At 45.3% G+C, this 5,097-nt stretch overlaps 1 non-coding gene across 1 annotated transcript; it reads left to right on the top strand.

Annotated features, from left to right (window-relative positions):
- The first annotated feature begins 313 nt into the window (after positions 1-313).
- On the top strand, positions 314-420 carry LOC125586725. The gene has a single exon (XR_007323260.1). It is a non-coding gene; the product is annotated as a small nucleolar RNA R71 (small nucleolar RNA).
- Positions 421-5,097: the final 4,677 nt, after the last annotated feature.

Here is a 5,097-nt window from a genome sequence, read left to right as displayed (position 1 = left end):
TCGCTTGTTCTGGTTCTGAATATGTCCGGCCGTAGCTTGCTCCATGTTGAAGACGTGCCCTTGGTTGTTTTTCAGTAGCTGATCAACCTTGGCAGTCAGCTCATCTATTTTCTGGGTGTCAGAACTGTTCCCTTTCTTGGAGCAATCACTCTCCTCTTTCTTATTAGCTGAGCTAGCAGCCATGTTCTTAATCAGCTTAAACGCTCCATCAGTGGTTTGAGTCATGAAGTCTCCATTGCTCGCAGAGTTTAGAGCACCTTGGTATTTCCAGTCCACTCCATCATAGAAAATGTCCAGGAGGTAATCATCATCAAATCCATGGTGAGGACATTCTCTGCGATAGTCATTGAAGCGCTCTCATGTGTCGCAGAAAGGCTCATCAGTGAGCTGTCTGAAGGAGGTGATCTTGTTCCTCAATGCAGCTGTTCTCGCCTTAGAGTAGAAATGGCTGAGGAACGCTGATCGGACCTGTTCCCATGAAGTGAGAGAGCCGGTAGGGAGAGAGTTCAACCACCGTGCAGCTTTTCCATCAAGAGAGAATGGGAATAACATGCACGTGATGTAGTCTGGTGGAACACCATTCACGCGAGTGAAACTGCAGACTTTTTCGAAGCTCTCAATATGCTCCATTGGAATTTCTGTAGAGAGACCAGAGAACACCTTTCTCTGTACTAGACTGATCAAAGCAAGCTTGATCGCGAAGTCCTGCCTGGTGCAGAGTGGAAGAACAATGGCAGAGCGCGTAGTAGGGATGTTGCAAGGAATGTTTCTCTGCCCGATTGGAACAGTCTGCGCTTGTTGTTCCTGCCGCGCGAGAGCAGCCTGTTCAGCAGCATCCTGCTGAGCTTGGATGGTCTGCTGCATTTGTTGCATCTGCTGCTGCATGAGTGCCATAGCCGCAGTGAGATCATCCTGATTGGCGTGATCACCCATAGTGGTGTCGATTTGCCTTGGCTGTTGACGATTTGTTCTTTCTAACCTTGCTAGCTCCTGGTTGGTAAATGTAACTAACTCTCCTTGTGCGTTTCTCCGAGTATGTCTACTGGTAATGCACCTGAAAAATTAGCTGCAACAAAAAGGATATAGCAAGTTAGAGGTCTTAGACTAAATAAATAACCGAAAAATAAAGGTAAAAAGATGGTCTCCGGCAACGGCGCCAATTTGATATTACGTGTATACGCACACCAAATAACCTAATGTGCACACTACCACAATCGAATGATATGTCGATGTAGCACTTTAGGATCGAATCCACAGAGACCAAATCTTACACTTTATCTTTATGGGATCAGAATCAAGCTAAAACAATATGGGGGTTTTAAAGTTTGTGGTAACGTAAAAAGCAAGTAACAGATTGGTTTTAAGTTTCAGATTAATGAGAAACTAACCTATGGTTTAACGGGCGTTTACAATCATGAGCCAAACAATTATTCAAGTTTGATTAATGAACTAGTCTAGAACTAGGAACACAATACTAGATCAACCCACTGTCGTGGTGTTTCACCTTTCAGTGATCAGCCTCAATACCTAAGCTCTCGCTTGGATCAAGGCGTGATGATGAACATTAAGATCAAGTCCAATCGGTTCACAAAACACCCTAATATCTACTTTCGCTGATTAGGGATGCTATGCTCATTCATAACAGATCTAGCAACCTATTACACGGTTAATGAATAGGTTAAACCTAGGATCTAACAATAACTGGCCAGTTTAATGCAAGCAATAAGAGCAGTTATGAATGAAGACAATCAATGGATACTTATCTTTGTTTAGCTCACGATCTAACACCCTAACACCCTAGGCTAGCTAGATCAACTACTCAGTCATAACAAGAGAGAACACAGAGATAACAGATGAAGAAAACATGTTGAATCAATAAAATAAAAGAGATAGGGTTCAGGATTCTTCTCAAGAGTGTAGAGATCCTTCTCCCTTTACAATAAGCAAATCCAACAATGGAGTTTTCGGGTCTGGTTCCTCTCTGTAAACTAGCGTAGAATGATAAAGAGAAACAGAAAATATGATATATCCAAGCCACAGGCGGCTAGGAGAGAAAATAGTGATAATTAGGGCAAATCCCGTAATGATTGTAGTTTCCTTAAAAATCTCTGCCGCTGGAACACTCACTCGGAACAGTCACTCGGGTTGCTCCGCTATCCGGAACAGTCATCAAGACTGTTCTGCGTGAAAACCACCAAATTGCATTGTTTTCTGCCTCTTTTGTTCCAGCTGGTCCATCTCCCATCCAATGCAACTCCAGACCTGTAATGACTCCAAAAGGACTAGAAAGACTCGATAAAGACTTGAAAACCAATTAAAAAGCATATATACAAGAAGTATAAAACACCATATATCAGCGACGACTACAAATCTTACTCTCCGTTCATCGATTGGCCCCGACGAACACATCAGCCGTCTTAAACAAACGCAACTTGGTCACTCTTTTGATCTTCGAACGTCCAACACAAGGACGAAAGGGCGCTACAAAAAAAATCCGAAATTTTGGTCTAGCACTTCCAGTTGGCTTAAAAATTGTCTCTGGAAAGATGCTCGATTCGTACCATACAAGTCGTATAAGCCGAGAACCTATCGCAGACTTTAAATCGATACGAATCAGGTAGAAATCGCAACAGGAAAACCGATAGCCGGCTAGTCACCGCACAAACCTTAAAACCGAGAGTAAACCTAGGTCTTGCCCTAAACTCATCACATTGGTCTCAGACATCTCATGGACATGATATCTAAACGATACGAGATCCTAAAACATGTCTCTCCGTTCATATCTCAACGTTCCCGAAAGATCGTAAATAATTTTTACGAAAACTCACGTCTCAAACAAACCAACAGATTGAACGCCTCAACAAAGTTAAATATGAGACGATAACTCATGTTTACTTCAAACCCACTCGAAACAAAGTAACTCAAACAAACATCCATTATATAAACCGCATAGCGGTAGGGGTTCAAAGCCACCAACGGCCAGTCCCGATAAAAACGGCCAAAACAGGCCCATACAAAGTTCGAAGGCCACACTCGGCCAGACATATATGAACAAAGGCCACAGTCGGCCGCTAAAAACTAGATAAGGGAAAAACTTCTTCCCGTCAAAACACTCACAGATCAAAGTTTAAACTCCCGGACAAGGAATCTCCAAATGCATCCGCGGGATAGTTCACTTCCTCATCGTCACCGGCAAAATCAGTCGTGGGTTCTACGGTATCAGGAGAAACCGGGACGGGATCCCAGAATCCCTGAATCTTTCCATCGATCCAAGGAATGAGCGTCTCAGCGTGAGCATGATCCTTCATGCCACCCTTCATTAACTCCATCTCCCTCTCGAAAACGTAGTCATCCGCCCGCGTTTTCCAAAGGCTCCCGACAGAGCCGCGACACTCACGGAAGTCGCCCAGCGAGTTGAAAGCGCCCTTAAGAATCCCGTACTCGACCTAGAATTGAGAAGTGCGAGTCTTCATCACCTCGATAATTTCCCTCTTGCCCTTCCATTCCGCCCTACGAACGGCCCTGGCATGATCACGAGAAAGTTGAGCATCTCGCGCCAACATCTCGTCTCGCATGCAAGCAATATCCTTTTCCGCCTTCTCCGCTTTAAAGCGATAGATCATGGCCTCTCTATGGCTCGCCTCAATAGCCGATCCAAGCAAGTTCAAACCCTATAAAACCGATTGACACATTATAAGCAAAAAATAATAATAATAATAATAATAACGATCGTCAAAATTCTTAAAGTTTATACCCCGTTGTTGATACGAGATCCTTCCGCGACGACTTTTGGCCTCCCCGACTCGCTCGTGGCCGGAGGAGCATCGAAGCCCGACGGAAGACCAGAGAAGAAATCATCAAAGTCCATAATAGGGACCTCGCTCGTACCGCTTCCGTCACCGAAAGCAAGGTCCGGATCCCACCCCGGAAGCATGCAATCGTCCACCAAAAACGCCAGGTCACCGAGGTCAATATCTTTCCCCTTCGAAGAGTTCAGCCCCGTCGCAATCGTGGGAGCGGCATCGGGACCTTGGTCTTCAGGTTCGGAATCACTCCTTGCTTCTCCGCCCAAAACAGAACTAGGATGCACAAACCTCAGCGTGTTTCGAACTCTCTTCGGCGTAATGGAAGTCCAGAAAAAAGGACCATTCCTGAGAAGATCCCTCACCGCAATAATGTTCTCAGGAAACGGAGCAAGAGGGATGATAAAAGAACGATCGTTCGGCCGCCTCCAAAACAATGGGATACAACTCTCCTCAACGGACGCGGCGTCTACACGAACGAAGAAGAAAAATTTCTTCCACGAGTTGAAGTTAGAAGTAAACCCCTTTACCACTGACATGAAGTTCCGAGGAACCAGCCTGTACTTTTCCGTATCCTTGATGATCTGTAATCGAAGAAGCGCTTCGAAATGATCGACGGTGAGGGAGAGACCATGCTCGTAGCTCAGGACCAGGATTCCTATGAGGTGCTGGATGCCAAGAGGATTCAGTTGGCTTATCGCCACCCCGAAACGATCCAACACACGGACGATAATCTCGAGGATCGGGAACAACAAACGGCAGCGCACTACGAATGCCTCGTAACAAGTAAAGAAGCCCTCCGGGGGACTACTAGTGCATTCTCCTTGACGAGGAACCCTGAATTCCACCGCATCCGAAATATGGTAGAACGACCGCATGACCTCGAGGAATTCACTAGTACTCCTACTTGGTGCACCTGCCTCCACTGGGCGATGGTTCATGACCGGGAACGATTTTTCTTTGGGAGACGTGATCGAACCGTAACATGCCACCCACCATGCCTCGTTCTCGGCTGGGTCTACCGAATGAGGAACGAATTCCATCTTCGGCACTCGAAGCTCTTCAGAAACGTTCGCGGGCAAGGACCCTTTCTTCGAACTCCTCTTCGTACTCGACATCTCGTGTTTTTCTTTTTGATCAAGGAGGAAATGATAGAGAGAAAAAGAAAGAAGAAAGAACTTTTCAAGAAAACCTCTCTATGAGAATGAATAAGTGTAAAGATTGTAAAGAGATTACCTCCCTTCTTATAGGCATGAGAAATTACTATTTACTTGCGGATTTTTGGACACGAACT

Source organism: Brassica napus, chromosome C4 (genome assembly GCF_020379485.1).
Source record: "Brassica napus cultivar Da-Ae chromosome C4, Da-Ae, whole genome shotgun sequence".
NCBI classification, from domain to species: Eukaryota; Viridiplantae; Streptophyta; class Magnoliopsida; order Brassicales; family Brassicaceae; genus Brassica; species Brassica napus.
The sequence above is the reverse complement of the archived record's forward strand: the minus strand, read 5'-3'. Positions and strand labels throughout refer to the sequence as shown.